Source organism: Lichenostomus cassidix, chromosome 1 (genome assembly GCF_008360975.1).
Source record: "Lichenostomus cassidix isolate B80296 chromosome 1, HeHo_3.0, whole genome shotgun sequence".
NCBI lineage: Eukaryota > Metazoa > Chordata > Aves > Passeriformes > Meliphagidae > Lichenostomus > Lichenostomus cassidix.
This window is the reverse complement of record NC_139479.1, coordinates 99,371,008-99,398,261: the sequence shown is the minus strand read 5'-3', so window position 1 is coordinate 99,398,261 and position 27,254 is coordinate 99,371,008. Positions and strand designations below refer to the sequence as shown.

Sequence of the window (27,254 nt, the reverse complement as noted above, 5' to 3'; positions counted from 1 at the left end):
GACTTTGTTCAACTGCTGCCAACTCCTTGACTTTATGCTTTAAGCAAAGCCACGAGATGCAAGGTGTTCTTGGAAAGCTGGAAACATCATCCCCAAGTAAAAGTGATCCAATAAGTAGTGTTCTGCTCTTTCTCCACTCTTCCCCTGACAGCTTTAGGATTAAGTTCTTAAATACACTCAATATGCAGGAAGGGACAGAACTGAACAATCAGAAAAACTGTGACACCTGCAGCTCATCTTAGCAGAACATCTTCAAAGACAGGCATTTAAGCATCACAGTTGTCCAGCAAAAATGGGCATTGCCAAGGTCTCACCCCTGGCCTGACAGCCAGATGAGATGGAAGGGTCTATACCTTTATCATTAATCGCTGTTTCTTTAAGAACAGGTTGGTTACATCCATTCTCATTACCAGGAAGGCTGTTTGGCCTGTGCAATTACAGACTGGGACTGGCCAAAGCTGTTCCAGGCACCATGCATAAAATTTAACAGTATGGCCAGCTGAGACCTGTGCAGGTTACTAATATAGATGTATCCAGGGAGTTTGATTTGCTTGAAAGAGCAATGGTGCCACAGCCTCATCAGTGAACACAGTCCAATCCAATTCAGTCCAATCTTACCACAGGAGTGAGGGTCAAGGGCTCAGATTGAGCTCAGATGTTGCCTAGAAGGAAAGAGAGACAAAGAGGGAAAAGAAAACCTAATTGGTTATATTATTTATAAGGAAAAGAAGGAAGATGTTAAAAAAAAACTCAGTCCCAAGTCTTTTTCCCTTTATGTTGTGCTTATGGCCTTCTGTCAGTAAACCAGGCATTCAAATATCCTGGAATCAGCATCTGTCATATCAGCATCTGTCTGGAATCAGCTATGGGATGGATGAGCTAACAGGGACTAGAAAAAGTGTGTCACATCCCCATTTGAGTTCCAGCTTTTCTCTCTGCTTTAATTTAATGAAGCAATGAGCCAATTTGGTGTCTTCATGCCTGGGGCTGTAACATCCTGTATCCATCTATGATCAGAGGAGTCGAGGCACCCACAGGCTTTGGAGCATGTTGTAAGAACCACTAGATGAAAGTCAATGAGCCAGATGATGACTTAGATCAAACTAGATAATTAAGCTAGACTCAAATAAAGGAAAAAGTCTCCATGTAACTCCTCTTAAGTGCTAAGGGCATTATCAGTTGTCTAGGACAAAGCACAGATAAAGCCATTTAATTCTATGGATACAATCCGAGGTTTAAAGCAGGGGGTTTTGAAAGTTATTTGACTATTTGATTCCTGGAATTAGTCTCCATGCTGGAGCTCGATTTGCACATAAAACCTGACTGGTTTTCTTCCTTGGTGTGCCATAGAAGCACATGCAGCACAGTGCCATCTCTCTCCCCCAGGACTTGCCAAGCATTTAAATGTCACAAGCTCTTTGGGTCATTATTGCTATTCTCTGCTTTAATGTGGTGAAACTGAGAAGTGGAAATGTTCATTGTATTACCTTACCCCAGAGTGGGAAAGTAGTCCTCTGCAATTCAGAACAGCCCTCAGTCCTACACCAAGTTTTGCTGCTGACCTGAATCATAATAAAGAAAGCAAAGAGAATAAATGAGGAAAATAAAAAATGGCTTTGCATTCAATTACGCATCAGTTTTAGGCACGGCTTTTCCATTAGTGGGAGCAGGTAAAAAAACACATCTTCCCATTCTTAGGTCTGTTATTTGGGATGCCATATCAGCCTCGGGGACCAGCCCAAGCTCTGGATCCCACCTTCTCGTCTGGCCGCTTCTGGTATTACCCTCAGGCTGAGTGTGCTGCCATGTTTGTTCAGAAGATACACTGACCATTTTTGTCAGTCCTAGAATTTATATCATACAGTTGTTTGTCAAAGCCATGCCTATCCTGTACAGCACTTCCTTTCTGATAATTGTTACTGAGATACAGAGCTAAATAATGGAAAAGGGAGAGAACTCCAATTCTCACTATTATCTTGGGGGAAGCCTGTTAAAACATGAACTCTGATATTTTCTTCCAAGCTCCTCCTCTGTGATAGGCTTCTGAACATCCCTGGAACTTCCTTGCATTTGGACACTGTCCTGAACTGTTTTGGGAACACACGGAGATTGGGAAGGTGTCATTTGGTGTTGAAAGCTTCTCAGTTCTGTCAAGAATGAATGGAAACAGAGTGGTGAGCTGCTCTTAGTCTACAGCACTTGTGCATATGAGATCCAAGGAGAACAAACCCCCTGGAAACAAGCAAAGAGACCACCAGGGAGATGAAATTCTTGGAGACAAGAATCAAAATGTCAGAGTAGAAAACAAGTGCTCTGAAATAGGACCAGTGATGGCTGACAGCAAGAGTCTTAATCTCACTGTGACACTTGAAAAAAGGAGGCAGATGAGAAAGTTCTCACTGACTCTGTGTAAAGAAGTATTATTAATCAAAAACAATCTCCTAGAATTAAAGTTATAAGCAGATTTTGTCACAGCGTGATTTCCATCTTGGTTTCTCCTGCCTACCATAGAAAGCAGCTCATCTGTGCTCTGTGAGGTCATCTAGTGGCAAAATAACATTGTAATACACAGGGGAAAATACTGGACTGAAGCTTTGCTTCCTTCTTTGGATAGCTTGATTATCACCTTCTACCATACATAAAAAGGACTGGTTGAGAGCTCAATGTTATATTTTTAACTGATCTGTTGAAAAAATATATGAAATTATGCTTTCCTATTTCCTCCAAACCTCAGCTTTAGGGAGATAAAACACCACTGTAACTACTGTGTTTTCTGCCTGTCCTTGTCACAGAATCTGTGGGAAAAACAAAAACCCTCCAACAACATTTTTAATGTTAGAGAGTCAAGGCATTACCTTATTACCTGGCCAGGATGTTGTTCTGGCCAGGATGTACCACAGAAATCATCTCATCCACATATAGCCCGGGTGTGCAGAGAGAATCATTTCAGGACACATAGCTTTTACTCGATTTTTCAGATATTTTATACAGTAAAAATACATAGGAAAGTATTGGGTTTCAGTGTTCATTGGTCTAAAGTTGAGCAAACTCCCGATATTCCATCTCTTATTTGATCCAAATCTCCTTGCCTCTGATGCTAATTAGATTCTTCATTCTTCAGTTTTTCTTATCAGTCCTTTCTGGGCCAGGATGTCTTCAGCCCTGCTGGAGGTGGCATCTGGAGCAGCTGTTTGTGATAGCCACCATGTCCTGAGGATGTTCTGTTCATGGCCTTTATCTTTCTGGTTATCTTCGGGGGTCACTCCCAGTCTGTTGATTTGCTGAGTCCATCAGACCTCATCTGGTAGAACAATGCCCTGAAAGAAACCTAAAATTCCTTTTCCTGGGGTAAGGACAAAACCTTTGACTAAGGTTATACAAAATTTTTAACCTGATATATTTTCCAACATCCTCAGCCTCCCAAAATGCTGTTCACCCTGACTCTCAGAGTGAGACTTCTTTTTGAGGAGTTGGGACATATCACTATTGTGTCTGGTTCTGGTTATGTTTGTTGCTCATGTGTGAAGGTTTCTATACGCCACTGCTGCTGGACTGATTGATGTGATCCTGTTATACAGCTCACAAGGATTTTTTTACATCTGTTCTTTTCAAATATGTTTTTTGTTAAGAGCTTTTTGTATTTTGCCGTGATGGCACTGGGTCTTGTTTAAAAAGTCACATTACTGATTATGTTGAACATCTTTGTGCAGCTGTTCCATTTAGTCCAAGTTAGCTCTTCACTGGACACAAACCAGTCACAATTATGCTTTGGCAGCTACTTAAAAAACACCAAACAAACAAAAAAACCACTCCCCCCCAAAAAAACAAACAAAACCCAAACAAACAAAAACCAGACAAACAAACACCCCCCCCCCCCCCTTTGCAATGGCAAAATTAAATTTCTTAGTTAAGCAGGAAATACTGCCATTTTACCTGCAGTGAATCACAGAAAGGTTTGGAAGGGACCTTAAAAATCATCTTGTTCTACCCCCTGCCATGAGCAGGGACTCTTTCCACTGGACCAGGCTGCTCCAAGCCATGTCTAACCTACCATGAACACTTTCAGGGATGGGGCAGCTACAGCTTCTCTGGCAGCCTGTGCCAGTGCCTCACCACTCTCACAGCCAAGAATTTCTTCCTAATCTCAATCTACCCTCCTTCAGTCTTTCCCTCTTGTCTTATCAGGATTATAATCATTAAAATCTGTAGTCCTTACTCTGCATTTATTCTGCAGTCCAGACAATGGCAAATCCATAATGGTTAATCCACAGAAGGCTGCAAATGACAGAGGAAAGATGTGAACACTGTCTAGGACTAGGTAGTCTAAGTCTAGGTAGGAATTCTAGGCAGGGTTCATGCATGTCATAAATTGGGTCTCAATAAGTCAATCAGAGACAATTCCAATTCAGTAATTTGTAATTTATTCAAGCAAGCAGATACAGGTCAAAGCAGCGCTGGGCGGGCTAGGCAGGCTCCTTCGCTCTGCCTAAGACACACCGCGCAGAGGTTTGTGTGTGCTGAGGTTTTATGCAGTCCCTTTTTTCCAGGTTACGTGTCATTTGCTGGAGATAAGGCTGTGTCTGCGTAGTCTGTTGCTGTTGCTAGAGGGTCCGCCACTGCCTTACGGAAGCTTGTAGTCACATCCGCAGCCTTCTCTCCCTCCCCAAACCTTGCAAGTTTTGTATAAGCCTTGTGTAAACAGGATGCTTAAGTTCTGCTTATGCCAGCAGGAGGTCTTTGGCCCGTGGGGGCCCTGTTTTCCTGTTGCGATTTAGAGAATCAATCCTTATCACAATGCACATCTCGCAAAAGACCTTTGACCAATAGTGGAAGACTGTTGCTGCAATAGCTAAACAGTTGCTCAAGCAAGAGAGGCCTGGGGCCCAAATTTTAATGGGTATTTAGCAAAGTTCAGTACTGCAATGCCTAAAGTAAGCAATCAAGAGCTAAAGTAAGCAGCATAGAATCCAATTAGCAAATCTCTACTCATCACCTGGTGTGTGGTACCCAACTATGATCATGGTTCTACCCTGACTCATTTGCAACATTAACTGTTTTAGCTTACTGAAAGCCAGTAAACTGCAGGCTCAGTTTGGAAAATCAAATTTAAGCTTTGAAGTCAATTAGGCATTGCAAAGTGAAACACTGAAACAATTAATCACATGCTGGTTGGGCCGAAGACACAGTTAGGGATCTTCAAAACAGTTGAAATCAGATATTTAATGTGATTCCCTGACAGCTATGAAACATTAAAAGGTTTAGAGGAAGCAATAGAAAAAGAAGGAGATATGAGGGGTTTTTTTTAATTACCCTTTCAACTTTGGTAGTGACTTTTTGGTAGTGATTTTTTTTTGTAGTCATATTTTTTGGGAGAGTGATTCCAACATTTTAAGTTGCAAAGAGAAACACCACTTTTACCAGTAGTGTTCACATCAAATCCATTAAGCAAACCAATGAAGACCACTTTTAAATTGAGAAAGGAATGGTCAAATAGAAAACCCAAATCTATTTGAGCTTTTGCCACCTTCCACCAGTATGGTCACCTGTCCAGGGCTGAAGGCCGAACTCTAATTAAAATTCAAATTGTGGAGTGAATGTAGGTTAACAGCTCTGGCCTGATGGCTTATCAGCTAAGATGTACAAGCATGCATTTGAAACCAGCACAGAAACCGCTGAATCATCTCATGAAGAACCTTCATCCTGGAGGGGTCTTTGGGGGTCTCCAAAGACCACCAGGACATACAGAGCATGCATGATGCACATGCTAATGATATTAATGACTTCCGAGAACTGATTTGTATAGCCACTCCTATTCTGGGGAATGTAATTAATATTCATGCATTTTACCTATAACACTGTGTCTTTGGGGGTACTGAGGTGTGTGTGTTTGGTGGAAACAATTCCCACACACCCAGTGCACCAAATAAAGCAAATACCCACTTCTCTGACTTGGTCTCTGAAGTGTCTCTGGGCTCGATTGGGGCAAATCAAAATTGTCTGCAGCCTTTCAGCTGTGCACATAGGTGCTCTGCTGAATATCTTGGTCCTCTCACTATCATTCCTCCTCCTCTCATTTTGACTTGTCACAGCCAGCAGAGAAAGTCTCCTTCACCTGCAACCACAACTGCAGATGAGGAGACCCAGAAAGTCGGCCAAACATTGCCTGTGCCAACGAAAAAGACCTGCCTTTCACAGGGACAAGGAAGTATCACCCAGAATAATCTGGGGAGGATGCTCACCTTGGAAGGAGTTGCTGTCGTCCCCTCTCCTGAGCTGTGCAACACAGACTGCAAGATCCCTGCAGAAAGCAGCAAACAACACCCACTCTCCCTGGGCTTGCACCCCAATGCAGGGTACTGCTGGAGGGAGCTACAGCCACCCTCCCTCTGCTAATGCTTCTGCATCCAGCTGGAGCACCATGCAACAGAAAAATATCTAATTTAACTCTGAAGCCTTCACACCATGAAGAATCCATTCTGCTTTCTAATGATCTGCTCTAGTGCTAATTGACAACAACCCTGTTGACAACAACCCTCTTCCACCCTGAACATTCCTGCCTTCCCTGTCAAATCCTTGTCTCCAAGCCTGCTAACTCCTGCAGTCCTTCTGTGTAGGCAGGCAGTAACCTGAGGACAACCAGTGTCTCTGCAGCTCAGAGCCATTTTAATATTAGTGGCTACATCTTTTGTAGTAAATATTCTGGGTCCTGCTTTCTTTCAACAGCCTTCAAAGATCGGCTGTATAAGGATAAAAACTCTATCCAAAGCTGCAATCAGTAGTGTTGATCTCAAGTGAGGCTATAAAGACCTACGGCTTAATGTGTGGCTGAACTTCAAGCTACCATGGAGAAGGAAGAAGCCAGGACAAAGCTTTTGCTTCAGGCATCTCACCTTATAATACATCTTGAAGAGATGTTTGTGGTTTTCCCCGTGGTGCTTGTGATAGATAAGGATTGATTCTCTAAATCGCAACAGGAAAACAGGGCCCCCATGGGCCAAAGACCTCCTGCTGGCATAAGCAGAACTTAAGCATCCTGTTTACACAAGGCTTATACAAAACTTGCAAGGTTTAGGAAGAAGGGCAGGCTGCGAACGTGACTACAACCTTTCGGAAGGCAGCGGCGGACCCTCTAGCAACAGCAACAGACTACGCAGACACAGCCTTATCTCCAGCAAATGACACGTAACCCGGAAAAAGGGACTGCATAAAACCTCGGCACACACAAACCTCTGCGCGGTGTGTCTTAGGCAGAGTGAAGGAGCCTGCCTAGCCCGCCCAGCGCTGCTTTGACCTGTATCTGCTTGCTTGAATAAATTACAAATTACTGAATTGGAATTGTCTCTGATTGACTTATCGAGACCCAATTTATAACAACATGGTGCCGTGACTCGGATAGGGTCCCTCGCTGGAGACCCCTCACTGGGAGGCGCCCCGTTGTTTTAACGGCCCTGCGGGGGTACTGCTCCGACGCCCTAACCGACGAACCTAAATTCGGATACTGGTCAAAGGAAAACCCCATAATCTTTGTGCACGAAGCTCCGGACGAAGATGCAGGATGTGTGAGTATGTGTTCAGGTTAAGAGAACACAGGGTATCCATTCAGTTGGGGTGGTTATCCCACAGTGTGGTGTGTGAGACACCAAAAGCTTGGCGAAGTGAATGTGGACTCCCTTGTAGTGCGGTTCCCACATCCCGCGAGGGACTGGGCCACGACTGGGAGGACGCGAGTGTGTGTATGACTGAAGACACTCTGGAAGATGGGTCAGAGGAAAAGCAAGCCCTCTGAATCCATGAGGGGGGAGCCCCAGACAAAACTCCCAGATATCCCGCCCGATAGTCCCTTAGGGGTTTTGATTAAATATTAGGCGGATGACCCCCGTACGAGGGGTAAGAGTAAAAGTAAAATGATAAATTATTGCATGGTAGTTTGGGGAGGAAAACAGATACAGACCGACCCTTTGTACTGACCAGTATTTGGGTCGTTTGAGGATTTTATGTGTCAAGCTTTAAATTTGTATGTAAATTCCAAACAACCTTTTAATCAGGAAGAAAGTGATTATGCTGCCCTTTGGATTACCCTGATACGAGAGGCAGGACTTTTTGTGTTAAAACAAAAGATCCTAAGAAAAGGAATTCAGAGGAAATGCCCCCTCCATATGTACCTCCAGCACCAACTCCGGCGCCACCTCAGAATGCACCAACAGCCCCGTTATTACGTCAAGATGACACTAATCAGTCATCTGAGGATAAGGAGCCTGCTCAGCCTAGTAGACGCATCACACGCAGCAGGGCGCGTAATGGTCTATATCCACTCAGAGAGGTTGGCATGGGGATGGTAAACCAACCAGGGGGAGGTCAGGCACCTGGTATAGGGTACATAGCAGTTCCCTTAAATTCAGGGGACGTAAGAGAATTTAAAAAGGAAATGGGTCACCTTCTAGAAGATCCATTGGGGGTTGCTGAGAGAGTAGATCAATTCCTAGGTCCTAACATTTATACCTGGGATGAACACCAGTCTATTTTGGGGATTCTCTTTACGGCAGAAGAAAGAAAGATGATTAGAACAGCCGGTATGAGAATTTGGGAAAATAACCATCCTCAGGGCCTGATTGGGAATGTGAAGTGGCCATTACAGCGGCCCAATTGGAATAATCAAGATGCAAACGATCAGGCACACATGCAGGACTTGCGGACGATCATAGTCCAAGGCATTAAAGAATCAGTCCCTAGGGGACAAAATATGACTAAGGCCTTTAATGAACAGCAAAACAAAATGATAAATTCGACAATTACTGGGATTATTTGGCTATTGTAGACAATGGATTGAGAATTACAGCCAAAAGGTCAAATTCCTATATGAAAAATTGGCCCATGATGGACTCCTTAAATGGTCTCCAGCAGACGAGGAAAGATTTCAGGCTCTGAAAAAATAAAAAGAATTGGTCAATGCACCCGTGTTAAGCTTGCCTGATATCCACAAGCCCTTCCATTTATTTGTGAATACCGAGGAGGGGACTGCATTTGGTATTTTGGCTCAGGACTGGGCCAGAAGTAAAAAGCCTGTGGCCTATTTATCTAAATTGTTAGACTCCCATTAGTAAGGGATGGCCTACTTGTCTCCAAGTAGTAGCTGAAGCATCACTAATGTTAGAGGAAGCCCTCAAAATAACCTTTGGAGGAGAACTGCGAGTTGTCTCCCCTCATGATATCCAGAGTATTTTATCCCAAAAGGCAGAAAAATGGATCACAGAGGCCAGATTGCTTAAATACAAAGGAATTCTGGTTGCGTCTCCTAAATTAACTTTAGAAACCACCTCAGTACAAAATCCGGCCCAATTTTTGTATGGGGTACCCGACGGCAATGTGCTATTACATGATTGCCTCCAAACCACAGAAGAACAAACAAAGATTAGGCCTGACCTAGAAGATGAAGAATTAGAAGACGGCATTAAATTATTTGTGGACGGGTCCTCACGGGTAGTAGAGGGTAAACGTAAGTCCAGCTATGCCATCATTGACGGACAAACCATGGAAATACTCCAATCAGGTCCCTTAAACCCAAGTTGGTCAGCTCAGGCATGTGAACTTTATGCTGTATTACAAGCCTTACAAATAATTGGAAAAGACATAAGGACCATCTACACTGACTCCAAATATGCATTTGGAGTGGTACATACATTTGGAAAAATTTGGGAAGAAAGGGGCCTAATAACCTCCCAGGGTAAGGGACTAGTGCATGAGAGGCTCATTAAAGAAATCTTAAAGGCACTCCGACAACCAACTAAATTGGCTGTAGTACATGTTAAAAGGCACCAAAAAGGGTTAAGTTTAACTACAAGAAGAAATAACCTAGCAGATGAGGAAGCAAAACGAGCTGCTTTGCTTTCTCACCACAAGAAACACCCACGCGAGCTTTGTGCAACATGTAAAGATGATTTAGAGAAATTCCCCTGCTTTGCTTGCTGGAAAGATTTTAGGTGCGATGGTCTGGTTTGCACATGCGATAATCCCCATAAGGAATGGTGTTATGTACATGAAGAAGAGGGTCAAACCCAGAGACCTCAGTTGTTACGCTTTTCTACGCTAGAGGAGCAAAAGCTTAGACAAACAGGGGTGACACAGAATTCAGAAAAAAAGTGGGTCCTTGCAGATGGGAGGGAAGTACTACCAAAAGCTATGGCTCTGCGGGTTTTGCGGAGATTACATGAAAAGACTCATTGGGGAATACAAGCCTTAGTAGATCACTTTGCTAATAAATATATGTGCATAAAGATATATAATCTGGCCAAACAAGTAACCATGGGATGTGTAACCTGCCAGAAAGTAAATAAACAGCAACTAAGAGAACGATTGCCTGGGAGACAGGAATTGGCACATAGACCATTCTCACATGTTCAAATAAACTTTACAGAATTACCTGCAGTAGGAAGACACAAATATCTACTAGTAATGGTAGACCACTTAACCCATTTTGTGGAAGCCATTTAAACAACATGAGCTACTGCACAAACAGTTGCCAAGGTATTGTTAGAACAAATTATTCCACGATACGGTCTCATTGAAACTATGGACTCAGACCAAGGACCCCATTTCGTGTCCAAGGTGGCAAAAGCTGTGGCAGACGCTCTAGGTATCAATTGGGAATATCACACCCCTTGGCATCCACAAAGTTTGGGAAAAGTAGAACGTATGAATGGGGAAATTAAGAAACAATTGACTAAATTAATGCTTGAAACAAAAATGAGTTGGGTTAAATGTTTACCGTTAGCTCTATTAAATATTAGGACACAACCCCGTACAGATATAGGACTTTCTCCCTATGAAATGTTATATAGAACGCCCTTTGATTTAGAAATTCCTAGAGATCATCCCGCTGTATCAGACACTCACTTACAAACTTACATTACACACCTGGCGGGGAGACGGGACAAGCTGAGACAAAAGGGGTTAGCTGTACAAAGACCACCTCTCTGGATGCCGATACATGCATACCAGCCTGGAGATGAAGTTTTAACAAAATCCTGGAAAGAGGCATCTTTAACCCCTCAATGGGAAGGTCCCTATGTTGTGTTACCACAGAATCTGCAGTCCGGACCACCGAAAAGGGTTGGACTCACGCCAGCCAAGTAAAGAAGTTCAACAGAGACCCCTTGTGAAAAGTCGTAGAACGCCCCGAGGAACTGAAGATAAGACTTAAGAGACTGTAATTTCTAGTGCATAAACCCTGTTACTGTACACCTGAAATACCCCATTAGAGTTTTCCCTAAGTATGATTTACCCTGTGATTGCTATGCTTGGGACCATGTGGTCAAATGTAATACCCCTAATTGTAATTGCTATCCCTTTGTATGTTTTGTATGCAAAGTATGTAGAGAAAAGTGGTGGACCCATTGCACCAAGGGAAGGCCTCCTATGGAGGTCTGCCCAACCTGCTATAAAGCAGAATGTAAGCAAACCGAGCATTTGTTACGATTGGCTGTTAAATTGGGGAGATTACTACAGGGGACGCCCGAATGGTGGGATATTTACCTCCATGGGATTCGCCCTAAATTTTATTGTTACCACTCCAATGAACCTAGGCCGATAGTAGCAGAAATCATTGGAGGAGACTGTAGAAAAAAAAATGTGGCTCACTTACCCTGCCATGGTCCCGTGGTTAAACATAAAAACTGGGACAGTTATAAAAACAGATCATTTACCCCAGAGCCCCCCGAGGAATATCCTTGCTGCCGAGAAGATGGTGACCCCCGTGGCTCGCGGCAACCGAGTCGACGGGCGAGGCAGAGGGATCGAACCTGGGAGAGTAAAGACAGGCCGTGGGACTATGAAAAGATCTGGACCGAGCTGCCCCAAGTCTTGGAAGGACTTTAAAAGGGTTCAAGAGCCCAAGCAGCAAAGTGGGTATCAAATACAGGTAAGAAGTACACGTTCAGCCATGGGACCATCAGTTACACGATGTATATATATGTGTAGCTTAATTTTGTTAAAATGTATCATGAGTGGCGCTAGCCATCATCTTCATGAACTGTTTAAATGGTCTCTGATCCGATGGGAAGATCAACACATCATACAAACACAAACTACTGTGGGAAACCCAACTTTTCAGATCCCAGTCAGGTCATTAGGACCATACTAGTATCCGAATCGTACTACAGATTACTATATGTGCCCAAGTTCAAATCCTGGTCTTGAGTACTGTAATCAACCAACAGCTTATTATTGTGCACATTGGGAGTGTGTAACTGTAGCAGGAAGTTGGACTCCTAGGAACAGTGACAAACATATTTCCACAGGATGGTATCCTCAAGGGTGTACATCACCTACTAAGTACAATTATATTGACACTGGGAACTCAAACCATAACAACATTGCTAGCTTTAAGAGCTACTAGAGCCAGTACAGGTATAGCATCTCTTGTAAACAAAAAATTTACCGCTCTGCAGGTAGTATGCTGACCACACAGGGGTAGTGAGAGATGCTATGTCTGAACTCAGTAAAAGATTAGAAAAACGCAAAAGAGAAAGAGAAAACACCCGGACTTGGTATGAAAGTGTCCTAGGTTGCAATATTGATGTAGTTAAGTATTCTATTACCACCAGCTGTGGGCCATTAGCTGCTATCACCCACTCCGGATGACAGGCAATGGGCCATCAGGGACCCACCGTGTGACTCATGGACTTATCTCATCCCATTGTGAGATGCTCTGCCGAAGAGGGAGGAGCCAGGTGTTCCCACCTGGATATAACCTGGCCTTGGAACTGCCTGAGCTAGCCCTGTCTACTGGGTTCCCAGAGGACCAGAGCTACTACTGGATCTTCAGCTGGAGACTAGACATTCACAAGATCACCGCTTCGACTGGACTACTTCAGTTGGACTGCTACTACCACCCTAACAGGGTGTTAGGTTGTATCTGACTTTGTCAGTGCTTTTCCTTGTATTATTTCACTTATTTTTAATTTCAATCTTGACTTGTGATCTCCCACTGGTTTGTTTTCAAACCAAGACAGAAAGCTGGTTCAATACATCCCTGTGGCTTACAACCATGTTATCTACCCTAGCGGGACCTCTGGTTGTACTAATATTGACACTTACATTTGGACCATGTATATTCAATCAACTTTTAAGTATAGTTAAAGGAAGATTGGAAGCAGCACACCTAATGCTAGCTAAGGCTAAACTAGAGATAATACCCGATCAGCAAGAATATGATATGGCCGAAGAACTGATCCTTAGCAGAGAGGCCTTAAAGCGATTTAGCGAACAAAATGGTATTAAAGAAAGGGAGGATTGTGATAGATAAGGATTGATTCTCTAAATCGTAACAGGAAAACAGGGCCCCCACGGGCCAAAGACCTCCTGCTGGCATAAGCAGAACTTAAGCATCCTGTTTACACAAGGCTTATACAAAACTTGCAAGGTTTAGGAAGAAGGGCAGGTGTCGCTGTTGAGCAGCTAGCAGAGTAATGAAGGCACCAGTTCTCAGTGGCAAGAAGGAATGACCTTTATTGTTTTGATTTCATCACATATATAGAGTTCTCAAAAGTCACCCAGATTGGTCAGTCAGAAGCCTTCCCCCAGGCCTGATTGGCCAGGCCTGCACTGTCCAAGTTCTGAGACACTGTTCCAACAACATCCAAACTTTATCTTTATTTATAAAACACAAGAAAATTTCTCATGGGAAAAACCTGTGCTAGCCACAGGGCAGGCTGTGAACGTGACTACGACCTTTCGGAAGGCAGCGGCGGACCCTCTAGCAACAGCAACAGACTACGCAGACACAGCCTTATCTCCAGCAAATGACACGTAACCCGGAAAAAGGGACTGCATAAAACCTCAGCACACACAAACTTCTGCGCGGTGTGTCTTAGGCAGAGCGAAGGAGCCTGCCTAGCCCGCCCAGCGATGCTTTGACCTGTATCCGCTTGCTTGAATAAATTACAAATTACTGAATTGGAATTGTCTCTGATTGACTTATTGAGACCCAATTTATAACAGTGCTGAGTCTGGTCAGTGTCTGCAGAAGGATACTGGCCTGCAGTTTTAGTGAGAATGACAATTTTGGTGATGCTGCAAACCAAAGAGGCCCATCATTTCCCAGAATAAAAAAACCAACAAAAAACAATGGAGGAACTGTCCAGCATGTCTTTTTTTGGGGGGAATGGCAAAGACACAAAATAAGTAACTATTTAGCTCACAGAACTGGGAGGATCTCTTTCTCCATAATATTGCTCTAATGTAGGTACCAGTGAATGTGGATTGTCACTCAATACTTCATTTCAGTGCAAACCTGAAGAGTTGAAATCCACAGCAAATTGAGCTCTTAGCACTTCCTCTGGACAGACTTGGCCGCTGTTCCCAGAAACCTTTTCCTTCTCTTATCATTATTGTACTTGCTTTCACAGCGTCAACCCACGAGATGAAGGAAAACACTTGGCCAGATAGCAGAAGACTCATAGGTTTTACAACGCTCTTTGGCATCAATTCCTGCTCCCAAGGTATTGCTTTTCACTACTTAAATAACATGAAAAGTCAGTCCAAAAAAGGCCAAGAGAGAGATAAGACAACCTCTGAACTTTCAAAATCAGGCCATTTGTCAAAGTATTTAGAAATGAGTATTGAAGTAGACAACCATTTACTCAGAGCAGGTAAGCAAGTATTTCATTTCATAGAATCATGGAACCACAGAAGAGTTTTGGTTGGAAGGGATCTAAAAGCTCCTCTTGCTCTACCCCATGCCATGGGCAGGGGACACCTTTCACTAGACCAGGTTGCTCCAAGCCCTGTCCAACCTGGCCTTGGACTTGGCCTTGGCCAGGGATGGGGCAGCCACAGCTTCCGCAGACAACCTGTGCCAGGGCCTCAACACCCCCCAGCCAAGAATTTCTTCCTAATCTCTTATTCAAATCTACCCTCCTTCAATTTAAAGCCATTCACTTTCATCCTATGTTGGAGGTTAAGAATTTTCCCATTGTTTTCTTCCTCTTAGGGAATTTTGTCCCATCCGTCGCTAAGAGACAATAATGATCGGTAGTTAAAAGAGACAAAAGATGCACCCATGGGGTTTGGAGAGGAGTGCACTTCTCTTATCTGAAGGCTTTCTCTTGGTGGGGCAGAAATACCTGGAGACTTGAGGCAGAGGAAGGGGCTGGGCGCAGCTGCTAGCTCTCTCGGCTTTGGAGGGGACAGAGTGAACTGCTGCTACTTACTGTGGGAGAATTCACTGCCACTGCCAGAGCCAGGCCCTGCACTGCTCCTTCCTTACTGTGGGTGAGCCTTTGCTCCTAAGAGCAGCCATTGAACTGGGGCCTTTTTAACACCCAATTTGACTAGGAAGGACCTTGACCATCCAATCAGGTCTCTCAGGGGAAAACCCGGGACCCCAACGCCCCCTCCCCCTCCCCCTCCTGGAGGGCACGTCTCCCCAGATGCATGCCGCAGCTGCTACGCAGAAGCCCAGCTGCCGCTCCCCAGCCCTGCCATTTTCCTGCCGCCTCAGGCTTTTTCTGTTACACTGTAACCCTGCACCCCCCTGCATGCCAGGACACACCGCAGCTCCTGCCACAGTTGCGGAGTTCCTGCTAAGTCTTGCTTGCTACCCTGGGTGAGCCAGCCCTGCCACCCCAGCCGCCAGTCAGAGGTTCTTGCTGCAGCCCGTTCCACCACCCCGGCCGCCCGCCATCCCAGCGCGAGTGAAAGGCACGACTGAACTCGCGCCACAGCGCCCCCTGCAGCCGCGGGGGAATCATCACACCTGCCCTGCCCAACCAGGGGCCAACAGCACCCCTGCCGGCTGTGATAGTAACTGCACCACAGGAGAAGGTGCCTCACAGCCCAGAGAAGGCTGTTACTGGGTTTCTGGTTTTGTTTGTTGCTGCTGTTGTTGTTGCCTGTTTGCCTTGTTATGAATACTAGTAAAGAACTGTTATTCCTTTTCTCCATATCGTTGCCTGAAAGCCCCTTGATTTCAAAATTATAACAATTTGGAGGGAAGGAGGGGGATCATATTCTCCATTCCAAGGGAGGTTCCCACCTTCCTTGGCAGACACCTGTTTTTCAAACAAAGACATCCTGTCACTGCACATCCTTGTCACAAGTCCCTCTCTAGGCTTCTTGTATTCCAGTAAAAACAATTATTACGATTTTTTTAATTACTTTGATGGTCTCCCATTGCCACCATTTCCCAGAACAGCTGAAATACTCAAAACTCTGAAATTATATGAAAGAAGAAGACATTTTAATGGCACCTGATTTTAAAGTCACTGTCCATAAACATACAGCTAGGGGCAGGGAACTGCAGATTAACCAGTTAAAATCGGAGGCATTCATCACCAGCCTCGTTATAAAATCTGGATGCATTTGTCAGTGACAGATGCTCTCCCTTCTGGATTTCCTTGCACATCCCTACTTGTCCTGAGCATGTTCAGATTAACACAAAGAAGGTGGCTCTTATTTAAATGCAGGTGGCTCTCTGCAGACAGTTCCATAGGGCCATGCTGAAGGCTGCCAAGCAGCAATTTAGCATTGTCTCTGTTTGCACAGAAGGACCTCAGTGACTTGGAAAGCATAGAAGAAGGAAATGTTTTCTCCATGACATACTATGGGCTGCCTACAATCAGCATCCTTCCTCAGCAGCTGCATTTGATAAATGTTGTCAGCAGCCTGGGAGTCCTTTTGGGCTGCCAGTGTCAAGAACGACTCTAAAGCAATCATGCAGGGACAAAACCCCTGCACCAGAATCACACTGGTCACACTGCAGTGAGTCCTTGTGTGAGTGGGCTGCAAGACTGAATTCTTCAGGAAAAAATTCTATTTCAGCTGCTTATTGGGAGTCAGCAAGGCTCATGTTCTAGTCTTTAGTAAGCTACCTAGTCCTAGCACATGTATCATATTTAAAACCTGAAAGAATCCTAATATGCCTTTACAGCAGGAAAAAAAATGTAAACTAATTACACTGCTTCTCTGCTAGAATATACTAAATTGCCAGACAGAAATGGTGATAACAGTTTTGCATGCTCTTACATATACTGTTCTTTTACTTGATATTTTTAGCCCAGTTTCTAAAAGAAAACCAGTTTTTTAAACCCTGTAAATGTCTTGGGCTATTTGAGGGAGCTTATCAAGCTTCCAATAAAACTTTGAACCAACTAGCCAATTTCATGCCAATATGGGGAAGGAAGATGGGTCCTGCAGAGCCACAAGAGACAGAGACTCTGAAGTTCCCCTTGCTAGAGTACACAGCTGGGTGTGAGTTTACCCTTTATTAGACAGAGAAACAACACAGGTGAGCTCCCCTTGGAAACACAAGTGAAGATGAAATGAAGCTTCTTTGGCTCCGCTAATCCCAAACTAACTTAATTCTTCTGTCATTCCAGCAGTCCCCACCTCTGTTCCCATTTCCTACCCTAGTCCTGTGTGATCACAGAGCAACACTGTGTACAAAAAAAAAAAAAAACAAAGAGAATCACCAGTAATTTTTCAACCATAATGGGATAAAGCCACAAAAATAAAAAACATCTGAGCACTCCCAGGGATGGGGCAGTCACAGTTTCTCTGGACAACCTGTGCCAGGGCCTCACCAACCTCACAGCCAAGAATTTCTTCACAATATCCCATGCAACCCTGCCCCCTGGCAGTGAGAAGCCATTCACCCTTTGTCCTGTCTCTCCAAGCCCTTGTCCAAAGTCCCTCTCCAGGACTCTTGGAGCCCCTGTAGGCACTGGTAGGGGCTTTAAGTTCTCTCTGAAGCCTTCTCTTCTCCAGGCTGAACACATCCAGCTCTCCCAGCCCGTCTCCAGACCAGAGGTGCTCCAGCTCTCAGAGCATCTCTGTGGCTCCTCTGGACTTGCTTCAGCAGCTCCACAACATTCTGATGTTGGGCCCCAGAGCTGGAGGCAGCTCTCCAGGTGGGGTGTCGCTGGAACAGAGCAGAGGGGCAGAACCCCCTCCCTGACCTTCCTGCCCACACTGTGGGATCAGCCCAAGACACAGTTTGCTTTCCAGGACAAGACTGATTGGTATTTAAAAGAGACAAAAGATGCACCCCTGGGGTGGGTGGGGAGGGGTGCACTTCTCATATCTGAAGGGGCAGCCATAGCTGGATCAATGCACACTCCTGCAGAAGAGAGGGCCAGGATTCCTAGTTGGCTAGGGACACAGTTGGACTCACTTTGTTTTGTATGCAAAAGACCATGTAGATTTATGACCCCCATTTCTGGAATATTGCCTGTGCAGTTGATCTATTTATTTTCATAAAATAAGGCCCAGCTATCAAATATCTGAAGGCATTAGAACCTTCATCTGGTAACAAAAAATTTGCAGTGAAAGAGGATGCTATATCAAGGTCTCGCAAAGCCCTGTCTAGTGCTATAGAACAATGTCTCTAGCCCCAGAATCTTACAGATCTGGCATGACAAGAGACAGCAGAAACAAGACAAATGATACTTAAAGAGAAGGGGTAGCAGGGATGAGTTACTTTGGGGTGAATGAATGTTCATTTTATTGTATTCATAAAAACTAAAGGGAGTGCCCCTCCTTACACGAGCATCAATTTGGATTCATGCTTTGTCAGCAGTGGAAAAGGAAGGATCACTGGCAGAGGAAGAATCCTGGAAATTCATTCCATTTAGCTTTGGTTATTTAAGCAACTTCTCCCTGACAGCACTGTCTCCTCTCACAGTGACAGCGGAGTTGGGGGTCGATCCATACTATAACACACACCTTCACAGAAGTATCAGTGTCATGTCACTTTATTTTCAGGAAGCAAGCATTATTATAGACAAAAAGCACTGTTTACGTGATACACTGGTACATATAATTGGATAAAAGCTTAAGTTCATGCCCTAATCTACTTTTCTAATTGGCTGAGGCTCTTTATCATGCTAAGTATTAGTTAAGGTTCTGTCTAGGTAACTGCTTTATCTTTGTCCTAGGTTACAATATAGATGTAGTTAAGTATTCTATTACCACCAGCTGTGGGCCGTTAGCTGCCATCACCTGCTAATGACCCACTCCGGATGACAGACAATGGGCCATCCGTTAGCTGTTACCAGCTGCTAACGACCCACCCCGCATGACAGGCAATGGGCCATCAGAGACCCACCGTGTGACTCATGGACTTATCTCATCCCATTGTGAGATGCTCTGCCGAAGAGGGAGGAGCCAGGTGTTCCCACCTGGATATAACCTGGCCCTGGAACTGCCTGAGCTAGCCCTGTCTACTGGGTTCCCAGAGGACCAGAGCTACTACTGGATCTTCAGCTGGAGACTAGACCTTCACAGGATCACCGCTTCAACTGGACTACTTCAGTTGGACTGCTACTACCACCCTAACAGGGTGTTAGGTTGTATCTGACTTTGTCAGTGCTTTTCCTTGTATTATTTCACTTATTTTTAATTTCAATCTTGACTTGTGATCTCCTACTGGTTTGCTTTCAAACCAACACAATCTTGTTTAACATTCTTTCATGATGCTCACATTTTTGGCTCTTTACATTCCGTTATCTCCTGGGAAAGGCACCTTAGAGTCAGTCACATAAACTAGCTTGTGCATAAAAACTCCATTTATGCTGTTTCTCAGGCTTCCGTGGCCTTGCTTTGCAAGTTATCCTTCAACACAGTGGTGTTTGAATTGTTCCACTTCACATCTTCCTCTTTCCACCAACATACCCAAATTTGGCTCCTCTGCAGAAAGAAGGTGGGAACAGGCTGGAGACAGGAGTGTGAGTGTAAAGAAGGTGAGTAGGTGAGTAACATCCATTCAAATTATTAAATGGCTAGAGCTGACTCAGAAACCTGCCTCCCATGTTAATCTAATTACAAAAACATATTAATTTATTTCCAGCAATTCAGTATTTCCTGAAGTATTGTGATTCCTGAGCTGAGCTGAGCAGAGCTCCACTAGGATTTTCATTTACAGACAATTTGGTAATGTCACATTACATGTAAGAGTTGTGCTAGATCAGATAAAAATGTGTCCTGCATTCCTTGCTTGTCCCAGAGCTGCTGCATAGTAGATATTTCAATGTGCTAAAGACATAAAAAGCTATGAGTATGCAGTTTTGCAATTTTTGGGGGGATATTTGGATATATCATTGACTTTACAACTTCTCTTGGGCTGAGAAAAAATTTAGAAAGAGAGCTATAAAATAGTTGGTATTTTTGATTTAACAATAATCCTGAATAATAAAAAAAAAGATATTTTTAAAACAAAAAGTCACTACCTGCTGTGAAACAAAATGTTATAAATTTTTAACCCTCTCAGGATTAAATTGAAGACAGATTAAGACCAACTTTTGTAGTGAGATATCATCAAAATAAAATATTTCATCTTAAAAGCAGAGTTGCATTCCACCTGAATGAACCATTCAGGAAAACAATGCAATTCACACATAATTTTCCTAATTTAGAGAAAATTTCAGCTGAGAAGCTTGGAAGAATACTGTCTATATGTCTGTACGTGGTCAAACTCATTTTCATAATAAAGACAAATTAAATCTTTTGTTTTGTTCAGTTTTTTTATTTTATTACATTTCTCATCTGATTTAGAGTGAAGGCTCAGAGGAGCAGTGGGGAAATATTTTGTCTAGATTGGGGGTTCTTTGCTTACTTTTATAGATAAGTAACAAGTGTTACAGCAGCAGGGGGAGGGGAAAAACGTTTTTGGTATTTGAACAGTTTAGGGTTGATTTCCTATGGGAAATTAAAATGTGTGTTGCACTATAGAGCAGTCACCTTAGACCTGACATTCCTACATTTCCTTCCTGTATTAAAAAAATTGTGAAGAACAAAAACCAAACCCCTATACTAGGAAAAATATGGCAGTGATAATTTCTCACTCAGAATGCAAAGTGGGAAAATAAACTTTGGTTTCTACACAGGTGAGATTTGAGGTAAATGCAAAATGATTTCATATGTGCAAATTTCCTGGAGTTCTTGAAATATGTGTGCTTCAGAACAGACTTCCCAGATACTGCAATTAAATCTTCAAAAGTTGTTCTGGAAAGTTATATCACATTTGGAGCCCCTCTGGTCTGGAGACAGGCTGGGAGAGTGGGGAGTGCTCAGCCTGGAGAAAAGGAGACTCCCAGAAGAACTCAGAGCCCATGCCAGTGCCTACAGGGGCTCCAAAAGTCCTGGAGAGGGACTTTGGACAAGGGCCTGGAGAGACAGGACAAGGGGTGATGGTTTCTCACTGCCAGAGGGCAGTGGCATATGGGGAAGAAATTCTTGGCTGTGAGAGTGGTGAGGCCCTGGCCTTCTGCCCACAGAAACTGTGGCTGCCCTATCCCTGGAATGGTCCAATGCCAAGTTGGACAGGGCTTGGATCAACCTGGTCTAGTGGAAAGTGTCCCTCCATGGCAGGGGGGTGGAACAGGATTATCTTTAAGGTCCCTTCCAGCCCAAACTAGTCTGCGATTCAATGATTCAACTGCAGGTTCCTGGTTCCCAGTCTCCTTGGACCATGGGAGAGCACAGGGTGAAGTGCCTACAAAGACCAGAGACCTGTATGACACCAAAGCAGGCCATGCTAAGCAAGATTTACCATTCATACAGAGTAGTAGGGAGTGGCACATAATGATACAAATCAACATTTTAAAAGCTGAGAGCCAGAGCAGAGAACATAAAGAGACATGCGAGTGTAAAACCTAGAACATTTTTTTCTTCGGTTTGAGATGTATAACCACGCTTTTCCTCAAAGTGTAGCTCCCTGCACAGGCAAGCTTACAGGAGGAAAGCACAAATCTTTACCTAATATTTGAAGAACATTGGTATTTGAAGAAAAGTGAAGAGGAACCTGCCACTTTTCTACATTTGTGTTCCACAAAAGCATCATTTTAGGATGAGGGGAAAAGCAAAGTGCTAGGTGAGAAAATTTATGGGTTTGTTTATTTAAACAGTAAACCTGACCCAATACATCTTGCAAATATATCCTGGTCAGAATAGAAAAAAGTCTTGTGAAGATCAGAAGCAATGACTGATCAACATGTGAACTGAAATTGAGAAGATTGCTTTGTAGACAAAGAAAATGGAGTACTGTTGGCCTGAATTTACAAAGGGGAAATGAAAAGGCATAAATTAGGAAAAAATACAGCATGTGTAATATTGAATAGCAGAAACACAGTACAGTGGGATTTTTCTATTCTCCAATCCATCATTAAAATAAGTGGATATATCAAAAAGGTAAATTTTGAAATTTTTTAGAAATATTTAAATTTCACAGTATCTACAGAAAGTCACGTGGGACATGAAATGAAATGTAGCTAAACAAGGACAGCCCCAGTGCTCTATTCAGATGCTGAATTTTGTTCCCAAATGGAGATTTTCAAAATCTGTGCTTTTTCCTGCCTTTGACTGTGCATGCCCAACTTGACACCACTTTCAATCTCCTTTCCACAGAGAGGGGTAGTGCTAAACAATGTCTAAAACCTACAGCCTTTCATTATGTCTCTAACAGAAAATGTAAAACAGAGAACAAATAAGAACACTGACCTTTGAAACACATGACCTTAAAGGGAAGCAAGCTGGGGACAAAACTATGGGCCATGCAGGTACAGAAAATTAGCACCTAGACCTGGAAAAAGACCTGTCCCCCTTGCAGCCCTTTGCATATCAGTCACTGCTGGAAGAAAAGAGTGGTAAGACTTGAAGGACCACACCAGCAAGGTTTCCCGGAGCTTATGCTTACCTTGGAGAAGCAAAAACGGAGAGAAAATGGCTCTGTCCTCATTTTCAGCACTTTTTGTCCTTGAAGTTTCCCAGGAGGAAGGTTGCACTGTCAGATGGGAAACTGCATCCAGGTTCTAGATGTAATGTCTTCTTGCCTGAAGAGTGCAAAGAATCAGGATCAGACTTGTGATTCTGTTCCATTGTCCTTGTTGCTAGAATAAGCATGTGAACCAGTCTGGAAAATACAGGAACACCTGATGTTATTTCCAAGTCCAGCTTTTACAATCACATAGACAGGTGCCTTTACATATGCCAAAGCCAACACCGAAGCCACAGGCTTCTCAATAAAGACATCTTCTGCAACAGTGATATACTTGTGGGATTAATGTTTGTAAGAGCAGTTAGAGAGCTCTGCTCACCTGCCAAGCTCTTTGCCATCTCTGAAGCTCCTGCCTTATGCACAACACTGGTTTGGAAAAAAAAGTGTACTTACAAAAGCGTACTTTTGTATTGTGAACTTGAAAAGTCTCCAAGTTAATGCTCAGTTGCACACTTCCACTTAATCTTTACAGAGTGAAGTAGAAACTATCTAATACTTAGCACATGTTTAGGCTCATGTCTTTTCCTAATTAAACAGTTGTGTGCTTGGATACTAGGGTACAGGGCTCAGGAGCAGCTATGTGGACAAAGTCTTCCAGGAATAAGCTGTGTGCCCTTCACTCTGACCATGCTTCTTCTTAAAGCATTGCTCAGCAATGTTAACATCCACAAGACAAAGGAGTGACTTCATCTGGCTTTGAATATTATATATACATACACACACACACAAACAAAAAAAAAATTAAACAGAAAGTTACTTATAAGTGTTTATTCACTAGGCAGAGTTCTCCAGAGTGTAAAGACTTTTATCAGTGAAGTTCTTGGCATACATAGCTTTCCATTACTTTTTTTATTAAAAAAAAGGAATTAAACCCATATTTTTTCTCATTTAAGTACCTTCATGATGTCCAAACAACGCCAACAATGATATCATCTGTCTCTTTCTTCCAGGGAGGAATTCAGGCCAGACCACGATAACCCTGCTTGTTCCTAGAGTCCAAAGCCTCACACCAAATCAAAGGCAGCAAACCTCACAAAAAATAAAAAATGCATGTCATAGCATAGTCCACTTTATACTGTACTTCCTACAAATCCCTCCCTCTTCTTCAGAGCTGTTCGATGCTATAAATTAAGAATTAAGCCTGATCTCTGCAGACTGTTCTTCCCAAGGCTGTTATTCAGCCGGATGTGCTCACCAGTAAGGATGTGCCCATATGGATCCTATTTCTTCGTGAATACTCTTTTCAGGATATGTACAACATGTAGTGTTAACGGTGCTGTAGTCTTTGAAGTGGCCTCTGACCTACTAAACCAGATGATTTACCTTTAAGTCCCCCAGCCTAGGAAGGAGGTAAAGTGTGCCTTTAGTTAGCTGCCTGTGTGATGGTGGATTTGCTGGAACGGGCACAGGTCCAAACTCTCCAACACCATGAGACTCCTTGCAGTCTGCTCTCCTCCATGCTTTGTGTGAGACTTCCTTCAGTCAGCAGCACAAAGCCCTTTGGCCTGAACCTGCTCAGCCTGACATCACTTCAGGAGGGGATGGAGAAGACCAGTACTCCATCTAGGCTTAGTTCTGGTACAGAATTTATACAAGTTTACAGCAATACACTCCCAATTATATGGTGCCCTTGACCTTTCTCATGTATCTCCCCATCCCTCTCCCACTTCCCTAATGACCCAAACCCATTTTCAGTAGTTCTAAGTATATTTCCTTCACCAAGACAGCAAGTGCTTACTGTACAGAAGTGTCTGTGTACACCAGGAGCTTCCAGGAAATGTTTCAGTAGGAAACAGCTACGAAGGCTCAATTGGTGCTCTGGGAGTAAGACAGAACAAAAATACCCAAGGTCCTGGTGAGAAGTTCTTCCCCTCAGTCTCCATGTCCTGGTGACAATAGATGCTGAAGACTCCTGGTTACCAAAATCTACTTGCTAAGAAATCACCCTGAGGCTTGGGAGCCGTGCCAAAGGTATTCTCTTGCTGATCTCCTAGAGATTCTTCCAGGAGCAAGGAAAGACACTCCTTTGCCCAGATCCTCAGACGTTTGCTGGATGAAGAGGTGACAGAAGCTGCATTTTCACTCTAACAGTGGTGTGTGTGCTCCCAGCTCCAATTGTAGACTGCCACAGATGGTAAGAGACTCAGCAGTCCCCTCTCAGTGAAAGATGCCGTGAGACACCTGAAACTATTGGCAGACGAGCTGAACTGCCTCCAGCACTGGCTTTCACAGGGATCTCAGTTTTTAAATGTAAATCAGCATTCCTCAGTACCTTTTAATAAAGGTGGAGCTGCCACAGGCCCCTCGCTTGGGTGCTGCAAGGGAAGCCTGGGCTCCAGCTGGGACTCCATGTGCCAGGCTCAGAGCATGGCACGATAGCAAGAAGAAAGCCCTGCAGACAACTATGTAAAATAACTATTTAAAAAAAAACATCTCTAACTTGTTATAGCGTTGCTCCGGTGGAGTCTGTGGACATGAGGGCTTGTGGAAGGTCTGTAGATCGCTTGGATGGCCTTGGGGGATGATAGCAGCCATCATTTATTCTGCAACCCAAGTTCTACAACTAGGAAACAAATTTATTGCTACAGTATCTATGTCAGCTAACATAGATAGGGAGCATTGGGAGCCTTATACAACACAAGAGTATCCTCTAAGATCACGCAAGCAGTCACATGGCCAGTTTACTCACTGATATATTTAACTCTGGGACACTATCAAACAGATGAATAGGGGATTACAGGGACTGTAATTTGCTCTATCACTGCTGCTTCTCAATCTCCCTGAAAAACTGCACTAGTACCCACATGGCCTGCAATGACACTTCCGGGGATAACTCTTGCCAGCTAAACCAGAAGACACATAGGTATGATTTTAAGAAAAAGACAAGCTTGCTACAGGAAAATAATTAGAAAAATTGCACAATATGGCAATAATAAAATGAATAATTACTGTGTTATGGAACATGCACATTGAATTCTATTTTATTAACAGTGCTATTTTTCAGAGTAAAGAAAGCTTGTAAAGAACATGCACATATTTTGAGACTGCTGTAAATGTATTTAAAACTTCCAACTCCATTTGTTTTTCTGATGTCTCACTAATTACATTTAGGCAAAATGTTGGGGAGATTATTATCCTTTGTTGGAACTATTTTCCTTAGGGAAAGTAGGGAGCATTACAGGTCTGGAAATGATTGTACGTTCAGCCTACTTCGGGATAACACCTATTGTTATTCTAGGTTAGCAACTATTTCTTGAAACAAATCCAATAATGAGATTTATTTTCCTCTGCTTAAGTGTAATTGGGATGTTTCTGGCCACTCTGAGATTTGCGCTGTTGCACAGAAATTGAGTGTGGAGGACAGGATAGCTGCACCTAGAATCCTTAAGTGGTTCTGCTCCTCTACTTCTTTACAGCACAACATCAGCAGCCAAACAAGTGGATACCAGATTTCTGTGGATAGTGACAGAAATTACAGTACAGGAGACAAAATTATACATGCTCCTTTTCCACAAAGCAATAGTGGTTTCTAGCAGGAATTCTGCTCATGGGAAAAGGAAATAGAGTGTGAGTATTAAAAGAAGCATGCTTTCGCAGAGTACAATAGGCTGAGAAGTTATGGAAATCCATTTTCACTAAAATTATATCTGAGCAGCAATACTTAAAATAATTGTAAGACCAATTACTTGATTATATAGATTGTGCCAAAATGCCAGGTGAAACCAAGGTAAATACTTCACATACACCTTGGAAATACACACTGCCCTAAATTGACAGAATATTTAAAAACTGTAAATCCCTGTCTTGAAAAATCTGTTAAACAAAACAGAATCAAAATTGATCTTCAATGATTGTTTCATTTTCAGACACATTTCTGTCAGTATCTGCCCTGCTCTAGCAAAATTGTATGACTGGATTACACTTCAGTTGCATTCTTTCTGTGCACCCCTAGAAATCAGATGGGAAACACTTTGGTTTCAGTAAATGGTTTTCCTCCACAGAAACCTCTCCTATTAAAGGGGTACCTACCATTGCAACCTGCTATGCCTTTGCTCCTCCACATCATAGACTAATCATAGAATCACAGAATGATTTGAGTTGGAAGGGACCTTACAGACCGTCTCATTCCACCCTCCTGCCATGGGAAGGGACACCTTCCACTAAACCAGGTTGCTCAAAGCCGTGTCCAACGTGCCCAGGAACATTTCCAGGGACGGGAACATTTCCAGGGATGGGGCAGCCACGGCTTCCATGGGGAGCCTGTGCCAGGGCCTCACTACCTGCACAGACAAGAATTTTCCCCAACAACTAATCTCAATCTCCTTTCTTTTCATTTTCAGCATCCTGCCAAACCATCGCTATTCAGACTAACTCCTTTAGGTGATGCACTGATGTGTCAAGAAACCAAGAGATTCCTCACCGACAAATCAAATTGTAATAAATCAGGAGCTCCTGATTTATTACAGACAAGCTAAATATCTCTGTGAAA

The 27,254-nt window shown here is 43.4% G+C and overlaps 1 long non-coding RNA gene across 2 annotated transcripts; it reads right to left on the bottom strand.

The window, feature by feature from the left end:
* LOC146445434 (uncharacterized) lies at positions 1 to 27,254 on the bottom strand. Of its 2 annotated transcripts, XR_014855054.1 has the most exons (4): positions 23,662 to 27,254; positions 22,685 to 22,820; positions 1,493 to 1,562; positions 1 to 662 (listed from the first exon to the last, which is right to left on the bottom strand). It is a non-coding gene; the product is annotated as an uncharacterized LOC146445434 (long non-coding RNA). The 2 variants fall into 2 exon arrangements; XR_014855052.1 differs by lacking the exons at positions 22,685 to 22,820; positions 23,662 to 27,254 and adding an exon at positions 1,970 to 2,263.